Source organism: Entelurus aequoreus, linkage group LG05 (assembly GCF_033978785.1).
Source record: "Entelurus aequoreus isolate RoL-2023_Sb linkage group LG05, RoL_Eaeq_v1.1, whole genome shotgun sequence".
Lineage (NCBI taxonomy): Eukaryota > Metazoa > Chordata > Actinopteri > Syngnathiformes > Syngnathidae > Entelurus > Entelurus aequoreus.
In genome coordinates this window covers 86,957,649-86,977,290 of record NC_084735.1, presented here as the reverse complement: position 1 = coordinate 86,977,290, position 19,642 = coordinate 86,957,649, and the positions used below count along the sequence as shown (strand labels likewise).

The window sequence follows — 19,642 nt, the reverse complement described above, 5'->3', positions numbered from 1 at the left end:
ATGGAATACATAGATGTCAGCAGGATCTACCCCAGTCTGCTCACATGCAAGCAGAGTAAAAAGCTTTTATAATTGTAAAGGACAATGTTTTATCAACTGTTTGCAATAATGTACATTTGTTTGAACTATTAAATGAACCAAAAATATGACTTATTTTATCTTTGTGCAAATATTAGACACAGTGTGTTGTCAAGCTTATGAGATGTGATGCAAGTGTAAGCCACTGTCACACTATTGTTCTTTTTTATAAATGTCTAATGATAATGTCAATGAGGGATTGCATTGTTATGGTATTGCTGTGTATTGTTTTGTTGGATTGATTAATAAAAAATAAAAAAACTAAAATAAAAAATTAATTTAAAAAAAATAAATAGATTTTTTAAAAATGAGAATCGATTCTGAATCGCACAACGTCAGAATCGCGATTCAAATTCGAATCGATTTTTTCCCCCACCCCTAGTAATAAATATGGCACTTTTTTCCATAACTGGAGTTCACTGCAAAAACTGAAATCTAAGTAAGATGAAATATCTCAAATAAGGGTGATACTTGCTTATTTTCTGTCTAATAAGATAATCCCTAAGCAGATTCTATTTTAGAGTGTTTTACTTGTTTTAAGGGTGTTGGTCCTAAATGATGTCAGTAAGATATTAGAGCTTGTTGCTGAGATTTGATGAGCTATATTGAGTAAAACATGCTTGAAACTAGAATATCAACTGTTGCAAAGCTGTGTCATCAACACTCACAAGTAGAAAACTACTTTTTTTAAAGTCACCATCATGACGCCGAGCGCATATCATTATGTCAAGATAATGGCACTAGCATTTACTTCATTTAAGAATATTTTTCAACATATTGAGCAAAAAGGTCTCTTTTTTTCCTACCAAGAAAAGTGCACTTGTTATTAGTGACAATGTACTTATTTGAAGCTATTTTGGGGTTCATTGAGGTTAGCTAATTTGACTTGTTTTGGAAAGTCTTGACGAGCCGAATTTTCTTGTTCTATTGGCAGATAATTTTGCTTAGTTCAAGTAAAATAGCCCTCATTTTTGTATTTTTTTTTCTTGTTTTAGAACACTGACTTTTCGCAGTGTTGAAGTTGTTCTCTTATTTTGGAAAACCTTGTTTTTGATTGATTGATTGATTGAAACTTGTATTAGTAGATTACACAGTACAGTACATATTCCGTACAATTGACCACTAAATGGTAACACCCCAAAAAGTTTTTCAACTTGTTTAAGTCGGGGTCCACGTTAATCAATCAGTGTTTCCCACACATTCATTTATTTGTGGCGGCCCGCCACGAAAGAATTACGTCCGCCACAAATAAAAAAAATTATTTTATTTTTTAAATTTATTTTTTTGTCTTGTCCAGCGTCTCTGGCAAATCATATAGTTGATGTAGATGCCCATATAGGCTGTTCACATTTACTTTACAAAAGAGAAGTGTAGGATACTTCTCTTGTTGCCTTATTTGTATTTGACCACTACTGTTTTCTGTTTATTTGTTACTGACTGTGGCAGGACACCTCTGCCTCTGTTTCACTTTATGTTGCTGGTAAATAATATGCTTGTAGTAGTAGGCTAAAGTTAAATTATTTAGTATGCACTAATTAAAGGAGCAGAGCTTTAAGAGACATTTGAGCTTTTATATTTTATAAGATATATTTTTTGTAAGAACCACAATTAATAAATATATTTCAGCGAATAACTTATTGTTCAAATCTGTATATAAATATGTACATAAAGTGTTGTAATTATATTGTAAAATGGATGGATGGACGTTTAAAACAAAACTGTTATTATTAATTAGTAAGTATACATTTTTTGAGCCTTTTTAGAGAAAATCATATCATTATAGTAAATTATGCAAATTACTCGATGATGTCATGTTGACCACGCCCCCACCGCCACAGGTATCTTGGCGGTTTATGGGAAACACTGTCAATTCATGGTAAGGTTACATTGTTGAATGCATCCAGCGGGGCATCACAACAAAATGAGGCATAATAATGTGTTCATTCCACGACTGTATATATCCGTATCGGTTGATATCGGAATCGGTAATTAAGAGTTGGACAATATGGGAAATTGGCCATTATCGGACATCTCTACGTACAACCCTACTTTGCACACTCCAAAACACATCGCAACACCGCTTGGTGTGACCGGGGCCCTTTGGGATTGGAGATCATTGTCTAGCAGCGACGTGGTCGCCTGTAAGGAGTCCACTAAACCACCGAGTCAGCGCCCCGTCCATTGTCGTCTGCCAACCAGGAAAATGGAGCGGGGGCAACTACAGAGACAGGAAACTGGTGTCACGGTCACAGTCCGCCTGCAGCAGCCCTCCTCCGCCAGCCATAGTGTACAAGTCGGAAATGGCCGCCATCACCCCGAATGTTTAGAATGTAACGCCGCCACTCTGTCTGCAGGGGGCTGAGTTACAAGTGCCAGTGTGGACTTTTACACAAGTCAAATAAACACAGGGATCTGTGTAGATTCAATTAAAGGGTAGGGGGACCACCAACGCTGAAAACAACTTTTTAAGCTCCATATATAAAATCTGACAAGGTCCGCTTATTGGTTGGATATAAACAAAGAAGCATAAACGACCCGACAGACGCAACAACTCATTCTGAACCCACTAAGGATTGTCATGAAATGTTTGTATAAATGTCTAAAAGGGAGAACTTTTCAACATTCATCAAATATTTTCACAATTTTGGGGACGAAACACCCCCCCGGATTGTAAATAATTCAATGTATATACTCTGATGATGATGACTGTATTACGCTGATAGTATATATTGCTACCATGGATTGATTAACGTGGACCCCCAACTTAAACAGGTTGAAAAACTTATTCGGGTGTTACCATTTAGTGGTCAATTGTACGGAATATGTACTGTACTGTGCAATCTTTTAATACAAGTTTCAATCAAAACACACAAAAAAACCCCACCTCTGTCAAGGCATGTGTGCACTGGCACTTAACGACTTTGAATAGGCTGACAGGAACTCTTAACTTTTTAACCATTCGTTAAAAGGACAGTGCCAACGCCTACGTACCGCCAGAAAACAAAAAGAAGAAGAAGAAGAAGAACGCCTACATGCAATTACTGCTATCATGACAGAAGTTGCGAACCAACCAAAGAAAGGAAAAGTTTTGTCTGAGTAGACATAAAAAGAAAAAGGGAGGGCTACCCGGACAAAAGGATGTGGTTGGGGGCGTGGTTAAGAGGGGAGGAGTATATTTACAGCTAGAATTCACCAACTCAAGTATTTCATACCGTTCAAAAGTTTGGGGTCACCCAAACAATTTTGTGGAATAGCCTTCATTTCTAAGAACAAGAATAGACTGTCGAGTTTCAGATGAAAGTTCTCTTTTTCTGGCCATTTTGAGCGTTTAATTGAGCCCACAAATGTGATGCTCCAGAAACTCAATCTGCTCAAAGGAAGGTCAGTTTTGTAGCTTCTGTAACGAGCTAAAGTGTTTTTAGATGTGTGAACATGATTGCACAAGGGTTTTCTAATCATCAATTAGCCTTCTGAGCCAATGAGCAAACACATTGTACCATTAGAACACTGGAGTGATAGTTGCTGGAAATGGGCCTCTATACACCTATGTAGATATTGCACCAAAAACCAGCTAGAATAGTCATTTACCACATTAGCAATGTATAGAGTGTATTTCTGTAAAGTTAAGACTAGTTAAAATTTATCTTCATTGAAAAGTACAGTGCTTTTCCTTCAAAAATAAGGACATTTACATGTGACCCCAAACTTTTGAACGCTAGTGTATATATATATATATATATATATATATATATATATATATATATATATATATATATATATATATATATATATATATATATATATATATATATATATTAGAGATGCGCGGATAGGCAATTATTTCATCCGCAACCGCATCACAAAGGTTGTCATCCACCCGCCATCCACCCAAACCAACATTTTATCAAAACCACACCCACCCGCCACTGGCCCGTTATGTATCTAATATAGACGATGCAAGGCATTAAAAAATATATGTATGTCATCCCTATTTAAACAAAAATAAATTAAATAAATAATAATAATTGAATTATAATGAAAATAGACAAACAAAGCAGGCTAAATAGTCTTACATTGTAGCCAATTGGAGATGCGCTTCACTTGAAAGCGAGGCCAAATAATGAACACACACTAGTATATCTCCAATAGAAAAAAAACACAATAAACAACACAATTGCCTTAATTCCTTTGCATTGTAGTGCACCCAAACAACCATCACAATTATTCAGCTGACCCAACTCAACATAGGTTAGACATGGGCTTATTTGGTATAGCCTAGGTAACGTAGACTCATTCGTTTAACATATCCAACCGTATGTCTACTTACTTTTTTGTTTTTAGCACTATGCAGGAATAAAATGGCATCTACAGTGCCAGGATTCAGGCGAGAGCGCCTGGCCTCTAAAATGCGCCCTGCTGCGCTGAAGGAGCTCACTTGCGCCACTCAATTGTTGCTGGGACGCATAGGAAGGATTCTCTTTATACATTTTACTATGTATGTATATTTCCCAATTGGTTCAACCGCCACCCGCCCGAATCTATTTAAAATCTATTTTTTTCGTCATTCATCCACCCGACCCGCGGGTGTGTCCGCAGACCGCGCATCTCTAATATATATATATATATATATATATATATATATATGAAATACTTGACTTTCAGTGAATTCTAGCTATATATATATATATATATATATATATATATATATATATATATATATATATTTATTTTATTATACATATAAATAAAATAAATACTTGAATTTCAGTGTTCCGGAGGCTATCCAGTAGATGGCAGTATTGTCCTGTTTAAGAGTGTCACAACATTGCTGTTTACGGCAGACGAACTGCTTTACGGTAGACAAAGAAAAGGTGACGTGTGTTGTTGTGTGTTGTTACCGCGCTGGGAGGACGTTAATGAAACTGCCTAACAATAAACCCACATAAGAAACCAAGAACTCGCCCTCGATCATTCTACAGTTATAACGTGATTGGGCAGGCATGCTGTTTATATCGTGGGAAAGCGGACGTGAAAACAGACTGTCCCCACTCAGGTCCGCATTGAGCTGGAGGGGGGCGTGGCCTCCAGCTCCGGCTGAATTCCAGGAGTTTATCGGGAGAAAATTTCTTCCGGGAGTTTATCAGGAGAGGCGCTGAATTCCGGGAGTCTCCCGGTAAAACCGGGAGGGTTGGCAAGTATGTGTTAGATCCACTATGAACTGGACTTTCACAATATTATGCTAGACCCACTCGACGTCCATTGCACCGGTCTCCCTAGGGGGGGGGGGGTCACCCACATCTGCGGTCCTCTCCAAGGTTTCTCATTGTCATCCCACTGGGTTGAGTTTTTCCTTGCCCTGATGTGGGACCTGAACCGAGGATGTCGTTGTGGCTTGTGCAGCCCTTTGAGACACTCATGATTTAGGGCTACATACTGTAAATAAACATTGAATGAATGAACAAAAAAAAGATAATACTAATGTTAGCTATGGGAAATTTGTGTGGTAGCAATAGTTAGTGATAGTTGTCAGTTCCACACTGACACGACCGGCCACGCAACACTCAAAAGTACTTTATGAAGACAAAAACAATGTGATGACCGCAAACCACAAATATAAAGTTGGCGTAAAAAAGATGTACTATATTTTTCGGACTATAAGGCGGACTTAAAATCCTTTCATTTTCTCAAAAGTCGACAGTGCGCCTTATAACCCGGAGCGTCTAATGTACGGAATAATTCTGGTTGTGCTTACCGACCTCGAAGCTATTTTATTTGTACATGGTGTAATGATAAGTGTGACCAGTAGATGGTAGTCCCACATAAGAGATACGCGTAGAATGCAATTTGACGCCAGTAAACAACACCAAAACTTTAAATGTTCCATTGAAAATAAAGAACATTACACTGAAAAATCTGTCAAAACGTTTTAGTACGACTTTGATGGATTGTCGGCCTGTTACGGCTACCGTAGTCACAAGTATTACTATGGTGTGTGTATAAGGACCGCAATATAGAACCCATTAGCAGACATATCATCTGGCATTTTGTGTCACAATATTATGCAAAACCAACTTTTTTACCTTGTGAAGCGACACTACCGCTTTTGTCCACTGGTGCCGCCAAAATCAACCAAAACTGAACTCCTTTGCCAACGTTGTACGTGCAGCAACATGGACAAAAGGGATGATGGTAAGAACCTGCGATAAGAGTCTGTGAGCAAGAATATGCCTGTTCATGTTCTAAATGAGTTCCACAAAATGAGCAACTCAAACTTAACGTTGAAACAACGTCCTTTTTAATGACGTTTATTCAATGTCAGGTTCTGACGGTGATTAGACCATTAAATGTTGGTCATTTCCCAACCAACAGTCTACAACACAAATACAACATTGAAACAACATGCTTTTTGACGACGTTTAGTCAATGTTGGGTTCTGACGGTGATTCAACCATTGAAATTTGGTCATTTCCCAACCAATATTCTATAACACAATTACAACGTTGAAACAACATACTTTTTACCAACGTTTAGTCAATGTTGGGTTCTGACGTTGATTTGACCATTGAAATTTGGTCATTTCCCAACCAATATTCTACAACACAAATACAACGTTAAAACAACATGCTTTTTGACAACGTTTAATCAATGTTGGGTTCTGACGGTGATTTAACCATTTAAATTTGGTCATTTCCCAACCAGTATTCTACAACACAAAACGTTGAAACAAAATGCTTTTTCACGTTTATTCAATGTCGGGTTGTGACGTTGTTTCGACATTAAAATTTGGTAATTTCCCAACCAACAACGTGGATCCAACGTTGGACATTAACGTTGTCTCAATTTACAAACAAAACTATTTTGCGACGTTGTTTCAAAGTCAGTTTTGCAGCAGAAAGGAAAATTAATAGGTAAAAAGCAAATCGATCCATAAATTGATGGTGTCGATACTAGGCGAGTATCACTTTATGATCAATACTAGAGGAATTAGGTCAATATTTTAATTTTCTCAAAATCTTTTTTAGTGTATAACATCTTGCCTTCCTTCCTGCTTCCTACAAACGAGCTGTTTGGAATTTGCTCCAATTGTGATGTCAGCAGATATTTCCATATATGGTAAAGGTTTACCCCGAGTGCTTTGCGCGAGTCCACACCATTGTAGTACGACGTACAAGTTTCTTATTTTTCTCTATCCTCATGTTGTGGGGCAGACTGGTCCGTACATACATGTTCCGCCGTATATCGGTCAGTAGACTCGCTGTACAAGTGCTAAAAACGACAACATGGCTGACGGGGTGAAGACGTTGTTGAAGTGGAGGCACGTAAATAAGAGGCACATTCTGAAGCGTCTATGCAACATTTTGACCAAAGAACCACCATGACATGTTCTGTAGACCACATGGACGTCTTTAAATGTAGAAATAAATCCTACTATGACCTATTTTACACTTTAAAAACAACTTGTTTGAAAGGACGGAATATATTAGAGAAACAACACCAGGCAAACATAATCAAAAACCATAAAAACTGTACCTTGTTGGATGCCATGTCACTGACAGAGCGGTAGGTCTGGATGGTCTCCAACTGGTCCAGACACCAGTCCAGCTCTTCCATGGTCTCCATTGCAAGTTTTTGGTAGGACTCATCTGTCAACAGACACATGGACACATAGTCAGGCTCCAGGGGATCTAAATCCACGCCGGAGCCCCCTGGCACCAGGCACGGAGGTCCCAGAGTCCCAGAACGGCTCGATAGTCCGCTGGACGGATCCGCAGGACACCCAAGAGATGCAGGGTTGTGGACACGGAGCTCCTTCATCTCGTTGCACTAAGTCGCCTGGGAAAGTTCAGGGTTGTCGGACTCTCAGACAAACTGAGGCTTCAGTTACTGTTTGGCGACTCTCTCTCTGTAGCCCCTTTCTCTCCATAGCGCCTGCCTTCCTCGGACTGGCAGGCTCCGCAAACCCCCTCCCACTCTGCCCCCCCCCGCCCCGTCAACTCACATAGGTGGTCAACAAAAGGAGTGGCATGCAAACCATGCCGTTTGCTGCCTCCTTCTGTCGGTGTGTAGCGCCCACCTCGCCAACCCCTCTGCCAGTCTTAACAAAGGAACGTGGCTTTCACTCGCGGTGTCCCCGTACCAATATTTTAGTACCGGCACGTCTTTTTAGTGTTTAGGGTTAAACAGGATGATGCCAGCCAAGATGCTATTTTGTCTAATTAAGCATTTAACTTCTCAGCAACTAGAGTACAGGTCTTACCTGATGGATATACCACTGTGTCATCCGCATACATCTGTAAATCTAGATCTGTGCATACATCTGGTAGGTCATTGATGTATAGACTGAATAGTATCGGTCCCAAGACACTACCCTGAGGTATCCCTGTTTCTATTTTGCGGAAGGAAGATCTCACATTATTAATGGTGACACATTGTTTACGGCCCTTTAGATATGACTCAAACCAGGACAATGACTGTTTGGATAAGTTGAATTTAATTAGTTTTGAAATTAAAATGCCATGATTGACTGTATCAAATGCTTTTTTTAAGTGATACTTTTCAAGATAAAGAGGACCACAGACAAAATGTCATTATGGGCTTTTTTAAAAAAACTAAAACATATGATACATCAAACTTAAGTTTCTTTTTTCAATCAAATAATTTATGCATGAAATAAGATGTGAAACATTCCAGACAACTTGTCTTTTAGTAGTAAGTTAGCAAAAAAAGGCTCCTTGTTTGTCTGCTGACTCACTTATTCTTCTGTTGTTGGATACTTTACATTAGTTTTGGGTGATACCACAAATTCGGGTATCAATCCGATACCAAGTAGTTACCGGATCATACATTGGTCATAATTGAAGTTGTCCTGTGTTCAGGGACGTATTTCATGACTTTATAAACAATGAAAAAATGACAAAAGATTTTGTGATAATAAAAAATATTGATGTAATCATTGTACTATCATTGTACTAACCCCAATGTTGGGGTCTGACGGTGATTTCACCATGGAAATTTGGTCATTTCCCAACCAATATTCTACAACACAAACTTAACGTTGAAACAACATACTTTTTGACAACGTTTAATCAATGTCAGGTGCTGACGTTGATTTGACCATTGAAATTTGTTAATTTCCCAAACAATATTCCTCCACTCAAACTTAATGTTGGAACAACCATTTTTTTTGGCGACCTTTATTCAATTTCTTAAACTTTTTAACTGCTTTTATCTAACAAATTGTTCTTAACTCTAAAGGCCTTAGTGGCCACATGCGTGGACAGCACCTTTTAGCTCTTATTTCCAAAATTGTGTACACTACTGAACTGGGGTCTTATGGCCACTTATGTGGACACTTATACTGCCATCTGGTGGTGTCAGAAGACTAGAACATACAAAGGAACTTGAAAAAAAAAAAAGTGTACAAATAAGAATTAGCATGTCACTAAACATGAAGTACACGTTTGTTACTTATGGACTAAGTACATCATGATAAATGATAAATGGGTTATACTTGTATAGTGCTTTTCTACCTTCAAGGTACTCAAAGTGCTTTGACACTATTTCCACATTCACACACACATTCACACACTGATGGAGGGAGCTGCCATGCAAGGCACTACCAGCACCCATCAGGAGCAAGGGTGAATGTCTTGCCCAAGGACACAACGGACGTGACTAGGATGGTAGAAGGTGGGGATTGAACCCCAGTAACCAGCAACCCTCCGATTGCTGGCACGGCCACTCTACCAACTTCGCCACGCCGTCCCTAAGTTAAATTATTTAGTATGCACTAATTAAAGGGGCAGATCTTTATGAGACATTTTAGCTTTTATATTTTATAAGATATATTTTTTGTAAGAACCACAATTAATAAATATATTTCCGTGAATAACTTATTGTTCAAATCTGTATATAAATATGTACATAAAGTGTTGTAATTATATTGTAAAATGGATGGATGGACGTTTAAAACAAAACTGTCATTATTAATTAGTAAGTATACATTTTTTGAGCCTTTTTAGAGAAAATCAAATCATTGTAGTAAATTATGCAAATGACTCGATGATGTCATGGTGACCACGCCCATAGCCACGCCCCCACCGCCACAGGTATCTTGGCAGTTTATGGGAAACACTGAGATTCCAAGCATTGAAAGACTTAGTATAGTTGAAGACTTCCGGTCATTAGAAAACATGAGTTAGTTGAAGACTTCCGGTCATTAGAAAACATGAGTTAGTTGAAGACTTCCGGTCATTAGAAAACATGAGTTAGTTGAAGACTTCCGGTCATTAGAAAACATGAGTTAGTTGAAGACTTCCGGTCATTAGAAAACATGAGTTAGTTGAAGACTTCCGGTCATTAGAAAACATGAGTTAGTTGAAGACTTCCGGTCATTAGAAAACATGAGTTAGTTGAAGACTTCCGGTCATTAGAAAACATGAGTTAGTTGAAGACTTCCGGTCATTAGAAAACATGAGTTAGTTGAAGACTTCCGGTCATTAGAAAACATGAGTTAGTTGAAGACTTCCGGTCATTAGAAAACATGAGTGCACATCATAATGGCAGCTACACTTTCCATCTTAAAGATCTAAAAAAAATGATTTGGGAATGTCCAGCGGGCCAGATTGAAAAGCTTAACAGGCCGCATGTTATTAAGGCCGAGCCTTAATTTGCCCAGGTCTGCTATAGTCCCTTTTTAAATTCATTAGTACCGCTGTACCTTATTAAAACCGGTACTCTGCGGTGTGGGAATACTTGAAACAAATGTCGGTCTTCTTTGAGCAGAAGGTCTTGCTATTTTAAGTGATTTGATGCACTAACTTCCTCCTCGAAACACGCATCTTAAACTCAGGTGAACTGCAGCAGGAACCGTTGTCGCACCGCCTCGCCTCACAAACGACCTCTCTCCTCGCTGAACCTCATGAGAAGGGTGGTGGTGGTGGAGGAGGAGGGTGTCAGACATCAACCCGTGTTTGCACAAGCAACGCAAGACGCCATCTTCGACTCTCACGCTGGGGGAACGCCAAACCAGGACCGAGCCCGGTGCCAAAGAAACCAAAGCACATCCTACTTGACCCCTGAACTGGCATAAAACATGGAGTGGAGTCAATGAAAGGCTAAAGCGGCTACAAAACGGGGCCATTCATGTGGTCGCTGTGCACATTTTGGAAAATGCAGACTGACTTGAGATGATGACGTGTGAGGAAGCAAATTAAACTGGGAAAAAAAGATGTTGTGGTCGTGTGAATTTGAATGCAAAATATCATCAATATGATTGTGTTCTTGATTTTGAGGCAAATATTTCACTACATTTCAAAAGAAAATGTTTGAAATAAAATCTACTTATTGTAGTTCATTAAAACATAAGCATTGCCTTTATCCATCCATTCATTTCCTACCGCTTGTCCCTTTCGGGGTCGCGGGGTGTTGCTGGAGCCTATCTCAGCTGCGTTTCGGGCGGAAGGCAGGGTACACCCTGGACAAGCCGCCACCTCATCGCAGGGCCTATTAGAATGTCAACATGAGAGAAAAAGTCGAAATTATGAGATGAAGTCAACATTGAGATAGCAAGTCGAAATTATGAGATAAAAAGTCAACATTATGAGATAAAAAGTCAACATTATGCAGTGTTTCCCATAAACTGCCAAGATACCTGTGGCGGTGGGGGCGTGGTCACCATGACATCATCGAGTAATTTGCATAATTTACTACAATGATATGATTTTCTCTAAAAAGGCTCAAAAAATGTATACTTACTAATGAATAATAACAGTTTTGTTTTAAACGTCCATCCATCCATCCATTTTACAATATAATTACAACACTTTATGTACATATTTATATACAGATTTGAACAATAAGTTATTCACTGAAATATATTTATTAATTGTGGTTCTTACAAAAAATATATCTTATAAAATATAAAAGCTAAAGTGTCTCTTAAAGCTCTGCCCCTTAAATTAGTGCATACTAAATAATTTCACTTTAGCCTACTCCTACAAGCATATTATTTACCAGCAACATAAAGTGAAACAGAGGCAGAGGTGTCCTGCCACAGTCAGTAACAAATAAACAGAAAACAGTAGTGGTCAAATACAAATAAGGCAACAAGAGAAGTATCCTACACTTCTCTTTTGTAAAGTAAATGTAAACAGCCTATATGGGCATCTACATCTACTATATGATTTGCCAGAGAAGCTGGACAGGACAAAAATGTATTTATTTATTTATTTGTGGTGGACGTAATTCTTTCGTGGCGGGCCGCCACAAATAAATGAATGTGTGGGAAACACTGTTATGAGATAAAAAGTCGAAAATATGAAATAAAAAGTCAAAATCATGAGATAAGTCAACATTATAAGATAAAAAAGTCAAAATTATGAGATAAAAAGTCTAAATTATGAGAAAAAATATCATAATTATGAGATATTCAAAATTACAAGTTAAGAAAGAATTGCATTCTTAAGAGAGAAAATATTGAGTGAATTCTAATACATTTTAATAAATGGAATGGCTCATCTGAAAGTGCTGCTATGTTTGTAAGTTAGCACTGATTAGGACTGGTATGTCCGTGGAGGTTCTTAGTGATCAGGTCCTTGTAGTCTCAGGGCAGTCAATCCATGGATGTTCTTAGTGATCAGGTCCTTGTAGTCTCAGGGCAGTCAATCCATGGATGTTCTTATTGATCAGGTCCTTGTAGTCTCAGGGCAGTCAATCCATGGATGTTCTTATTGATCAGGTCCTTGTAGTCTCAGGGCAGTCAATCCATGGATGTTCTTAGTGATCAGGTCCTTGTAGTCTCAGGGCAGTCAATCCATGGATGTTCTTATTGATCAGGTCCTTGTAGTCTCAGGGCAGTCAATCCATGGATGTTCTTATTGATCAGGTCCTTGTAGTCTCAGGGCAGTCAATCCATGGATGTTCTTATTGATCAGGTCCTTGTAGTCTCAGGGCAGTCAATCCATGGATGTTCTTATTGATCAGGTCCTTGTAGTCTCAGGGCAGTCAATCCATGGATGTTCTTATTGATCAGGTCCTTGTAGTCTCAGGGCAGTCAATCCATGGATGTTCTTATTGATCAGGTCCTTGTAGTCTCAGGGCAGTCAATCCATGGATGTTCTTAGTGATCAGGTCCTTGTAGTCTCAGGGCAGTCAATCCATGGATGTTCTTATTGATCAGGTCATTGTAGTCTCAGGGCAGTCAATCCATGGATGTTCTTATTGATCAGGTCATTGTAGTCTCAGGGCTGTCAATCCATGGATGTTCTTATTGATCAGGTCCTTGTAGTCTCAGGGCAGTCAATCCATGGATGTTCTTAGTGATCAGGTCATTGTAGTCTCAGGGCAGTCAATCCATGGATGTTCTTATTGATCAGGTCCTTGTAGTCTCAGGGCAGTCAATCCATGGATGTTCTTATTGATCAGGTCCTTGTAGTCTCAGGGCAGTCAATCCATGGATGTTCTTAGTGATCAGGTCCTTGTAGTCTCAGGGCAGTCAATCCATGGATGTTCTTATTGATCAGGTCCTTGTAGTCTCAGGGCAGTCAATCCATGGATGTTCTTATTGATCAGGTCCTTGTAGTCTCAGGGCAGTCAATCCATGGATGTTCTTATTGATCAGGTCATTGTAGTCTCTGGGCAGTCAATCCATGGATGTTCTTATTGATCAGGTCCTTGTAGTCTCAGGGCAGTCAATCCATGGATGTTCTTATTGATCAGGTCATTGTAGTCTCAGGGCAGTCAATCCATGGATGTTCTTATTGATCAGGTCCTTGTAGTCTCAGGGCAGTCAATCCATGGATGTTCTTATTGATCAGGTCCTTGTAGTCTCAGGGCAGTCAATCCATGGATGTTCTTATTGATCAGGTCATTGTAGTCTCAGGGCAGTCAATCCATGGATGTTCTTATTGATCAGGTCCTTGTAGTCTCAGGGCAGTCAATCCATGGATGTTCTTATTGATCAGGTCATTGTAGTCTCAGGGCAGTCAATCCATGGATGTTCTTATTGATCAGGTCCTTGTAGTCTCAGGGCAGTCAATCCATGGATGTTCTTATTGATCAGGTCATTGTAGTCTCAGGGCAGTCAATCCATGGATGTTCTTATTGATCAGGTCCTTGTAGTCTCAGGGCAGTCAATCCATGGATGTTCTTATTGATCAGGTCCTTGTAGTCTCAGGGCAGTCAATCCATGGATGTTCTTATTGATCAGGTCATTGTAGTCTCAGGGCAGTCAATCCATGGATGTTCTTATTGATCAGGTCCTTGTAGTCTCAGGGCAGTCAATCCATGGATGTTCTTATTGATCAGGTCCTTGTAGTCTCAGGGCAGTCAATCCATGGATGTTCTTATTGATCAGGTCATTGTAGTCTCAGGGCAGTCAATCCATGGATGTTCTTATTGATCAGGTCCTTGTAGTCTCAGGGCAGTCAATCCATGGATGTTCTTATTGATCAGGTCCTTGTAGTCTCAGGGCAGTCAATCCATGGATGTTCTTATTGATCAGGTCATTGTAGTCTCAGGGCAGTCAATCCATCACAACTGGACTGTTTGCTTTGTCTTGTTTCACCTCTCATCCAACTAGACTTCATCACTTCATTATCATAGACTCAGATTGGTCAGATCTAGTCTTAGATTTAGATTGGTCAGATCTAGTCTTAGCAAGGTCAGATATAGCTTTAGATTTAGATTGGTCAGATCTAGTCTTAGACTTAGATTGGTCAGATCTAGTCTTAGACTTAGCTTGGTCACATCTAGTTTTAGACTTAGATTGGTCAGATCTAGTCTTAGACTTAGCTTGGTCAGATATAGTTTTAGATTTAGATTGGTCAGATCTAGTCTTAGACTTAGCTTGCTCAGATATAGTTTTAGATTTAGATTGGTCAGATCTAGTCTTAGACTTAGATTGGTCACATCTAGTCTTAGACTTAGATTGGTCACATCTAGTCTTAGACATATATTGGTCACATCTAGTCTTAGACATAGATTGGTCAGATCTAGTCTTAGACTTAGATTGGTCAGATCTAGTCTTAGACTTAGCTTGGTCAGATATAGTTTTAGATTTAGATTGGTCAGATCTAGTCTTAGACTTAGATTGGTCACATCTAGTCTTAGACTTAGATTGGTCACATCTAGTCCTAGACATATATTGGTCACATCTAGTCTTAGACATAGATTGGTCAGATCTAGTTTTAGACTTAGATTGGTCAAATCTAGTCTTAGACTTAGATTGGTCACAATTAGTGTTAGACTGAGATTGGTCACATCTAGTCATAGACTTAGATTGGTCACATCTAGTTTTGGACTTAGATTGGTCACATCTAGTTTTGTACTTAGATTGGTCACATCTAGTTTTAGACTTACATTGGTCAGATCTAGTCTTGGACTTAGCTTGGTCTGATATAGTTTTAGATTTAGATTGATCAGATCTAGTCTTAGACTTAGATTGGTCAGATCTAGTCTTAGACTTAGATTGGTCACATCTAGTCTTAGACTTAGATTGGTCACATCTAGTCCTAGACATATATTTGTCACATCTAGTCTTAGACATAGATTGGTCAGATCTAGTTTTAGACTTAGATTGGTCACAATTAGTCTTAGACTGAGATTGGTCAGATCTAGTCTTAGACTTAGATTGGTCAGATGTAGTCTTAGACTTAGATTGGTCACATCTAGTCTTAGACATAGATTGGTCAGATCTAGTTTTAGACTTAGATTGGTCACAATTAGTCTTAGACTGAGATTGGTCACATCTAGTCTTAGACTTAGATTGGTCACATCTAGTCTTAGACTTAGATTGGTCACATCTAGTTTTAGACTTAGATTGGTCAGATCTAGTCTTAAGATTTAGATTGGTCAGATCTTGTCTGACACTTAGATTGATCAGATCTAGTCTTAGACTTAGACTGGTCACATCTAGTGGGTAGAGTGACGAACTCACGGTGTTATTTAACTCCTATCTTTCCTAGTGAATTTCCCCCCCCCGTTTTTCCCATTCCGATCTACTCAGATGAAATGAGTAACTATTAAGGCTCATATTTAACCAAAATTGTGAAAAGTAATTCCTAACATTGCTTGTGGATAGATATGGTGTCTTTTCTTCCAGTGTAGAAACCGGGAGAGATTGTACGCTTAACCAAGTTGACACGGCGCACATCTGGATCTCCCCACCTTCCCTTTTCCTCCACAAAGACTCGTCGACCTTGTAAGTCTCACACATGGAATACATTTTGTCCATCTGCTCAGCACAACCAGACAGTCAGCCTGCTTCTCCCTGTTTTACGTCAATGAAGTAGATCAAAGCGCTGAGCTGGTGTACAGACTCTGAACGGCGGCGTTGAACAAAGACTAGCAGTCCAAATGTCATCGCACGCATGTGCTGCTGACAAATAGGAACTATTCAAATGCGTGTGCAGGCGCTTGCATGTTTAGGTTTGACAATCAGAGTATGGCTTCTGCTTCTGAGGTTCCAACAATTCCCCCCTGAGTTTGCCGAGTGAGGACCGGATGGTCACCAAGCTTTGTGGCCTGAAACCGTTTCCAAGAACCCCCGGCGTCCAAGTCACATGGTGGTCGGAGGCAGAGAGCACAAAGTGCGGCTTCAAAGCGACTCCTGCACAAGGCGGCTAGCTGTTGAAAGTCGGTCCACGTCAACGTGTGGCGGTCTGGGTGTGTTTGCTGCCAGGAAGGTGCGACCGCATCCTGCTGAGCTTCCCTGCAGTTGGCGCACGCAGAGACAGTTACACAAGGTCGTCGGGGGGGAATCAAAGGCTTGGCTCATCCTCGCTACAAACACGATTCAGGTGATTTTTGAAAATGAGTCTAAAAGACTGTGGAACAAATATTTGTGCGAAATGTCCACGCATTCACACAAATAAGAATCTACACCAAAACAAAAATCATCTATTTACATTTATTACACCTTACAGTCATGTAACTTGGTATTTGAAACATGCTAACTGTATGCATGTTTACGTGAGCATGCTAACATTAAAGTGCTAGCTTTTTGAGCTAATCTGGCCACCGTTTACCCTAAAGTTATTTCCCTAATTACACAGCCATACACCTTACACTCATATAACTTGGTATTTGACACATGATAACCATTAGCATGTTTATGTTAGCATTCTAGCATGCTAACATTAAAGTGCTAGCTTTTTGAGCTAATTTGGCAACCGTTTACCCTAAAGTCATATAACTTGGTATGTAACACTGGTAAACTGTTAGCGTGCTAACTTTAGCATGCTAGCAAGTTAACTTAATCATGCTAACTTTTTCATCTAACATTATAGTGCTTAATTTTTAACTAACTTTACGTTTATTTCCCTAATTACACAGCCATATACACCTTACACTCATATAACTTGGTATTTGACACATGCTAACCATTAGCATGTTTATGTTAGCATGTTAACATTTAAGTGCTAGCTTTTTGAGCTAATTTGGCAACCGTTTACCCTAAAGCCATATAACTTGGTATGTAACACTGGTAAACTGTTAGCATGCTAACTTTAGCATGCTAGCAAGTTAACTTAATCATGCTAACTTTTTCATCTAACATTATAGTGCTTACTTTTTAACTAACTTTACGTTTATTTCCCTAATTACACAGCCATATACACCTTACACTCATATAACTTGGTATTTGACACATGCTAACCATTAGCATGTTTATGTTAGCATGCTAACATTAAAGTGCTAGCTTTTTGAGCTAATTTGGCAACCGTTTATCATCGCTTATATGTGTAGTAAAGTATTAAAGTACGACCCCTTTTTTTCACCGAAAAAGGGCCAAAAACCATCGGAGCAAAGTTTGACTCCATACCACACCCAAATTTTATGGCGTAGGAATACATTTGTTCGCAATTTATCATCGCCTATATGTGTAGTATCTGCAATTTTGACCGCGACTCATCTGGTCAAAGTCCCTCAGAGGAATTCGTTAAAGTACGACCCCTTTTTTTCACCGAAAAATGGGCAAAAACCATCGGAGCAAAGTTTGACGCCATGCCAAGCCCAGATCTTATGGCGCAGGATTTTTTTTCTCGCAATTTATCATCGCCTATATGTGTAATATCTTCAATTTTAACCGCGACTCATCTGGTCAAAGTCCCTAGAAGGAGTTTGTGAAAGTACGACCCCTTTTTTTCACCGAAAAATGGCCAAAAATCATTGGAGCAAAGTTTGACTCCATACCACGCCCACATTTTATGGCGTAGGAAAAATTTGTTCGCAATTTATCATCGCCTATATGTGTAGTATCTGCAATTTTAACCGCGACTCATCTGGTCAAAGTCCCTCAGAGGAATTCGTTAAAGTACGACCCCTTTTTTTCACCGAAAAATGGGCAAAAACCATCGGAGCAAAGTTTGACGCCATGCCAAGCCCAGATCTTATGGCGCAGGATTTTTTTTCTCGCAATTTATCATCGCCTATATGTGTAATATCTTCAATTTTAACCGCGACTCATCTGGTCAAAGTCCCTAGAAGGAGTTTGTGAAAGGACGACCCCTTTTTTTCACCGACAAATGGCCAAAAACCATCGGAGCAAAGTTTGACATCATACCACGCCCACCTTTAATGGCGTAGGAAAAATTTGTTCGCAATTTATCATCGCCTATATGTGTAGTATCTGCAATTTTAACCGCGACTCATCTGGTCAAAGTTCCTAGGGGGAGTTTGTGAAAGTGAGACCCCTTTTTTCAACGAAAAATGCCCAAAAAAGATCGGAGCAACGTTTGACGCCATACCATGCACACAACTTATGGCGTAGGCAAAATATGTTCGCAATTTATCATCACCTCTATGTGTAGTATCTGTAATTGTAACCGCCATTCTCTTGGTCAAACTCCCTAGGAGGAGTTTGTGAAAGTACGACCCTTTTTAGCACCAAAAAAAATTGAAGACGAAAACCAAGATGGCCGACTTCCTGTTCATTTTCAGGTATGGGTTCCTAAGACTTTTATGTACGTCCCATCATGATAGACGTCTCCTGCGATTTTTGTGTCTATACATGAAATTGATAAGAGGGGCTAATTTTTTCTCATTTTAAAGGTGGCGCCAGAGAGACAATTTTGACATTTCAAAATATGAAATATGTTTGCCATACCTGAAGCGCCTGCAAGATATGGGGACTTTTTGCCAATTTTAAGGGCCTCAAGAAGGCGTCCGAACGTATAGAAGAAAAAAACTGCAATTTCATTCGGGCTCAGCTGCTCGGGCCCTAAAAGGTAAGCTCGAGGGAGCGGCGGGTGGTGGGGTTCATCCAAGGCATCCCTAAAAAATGTGACTGTGGAACATTTAAAAGGAAGCATATCCAATACATATTATCTCAACCACTGATTCTCAAACTGTACTCATCTAAGTGGTATGTAAAATAATCAATGAAATATTTAGACACAGTGTGACTGTTCAAACTATGTGAAATGTTAGTGGGCAAGAATATGAAATATATATTTAACTTTTTGCTGAATTGATGAATACTTAGGCCTACTACGCTAGTGTATTTTAATGTTAGTCATTATGCTGGTACTTGGTTAAGCCAGGGGTTTTCTGAGTTTGAGAACCA

At 39.3% G+C, this 19,642-nt stretch overlaps 1 pseudogene; it reads right to left on the bottom strand.

Annotated features, from left to right (window-relative positions):
• The window catches only part of LOC133651211 (cAMP-specific 3',5'-cyclic phosphodiesterase 4B-like), an 81,174-nt pseudogene that overhangs the window by 30,566 nt on the left and 30,966 nt on the right, over positions 1–19,642 (bottom strand).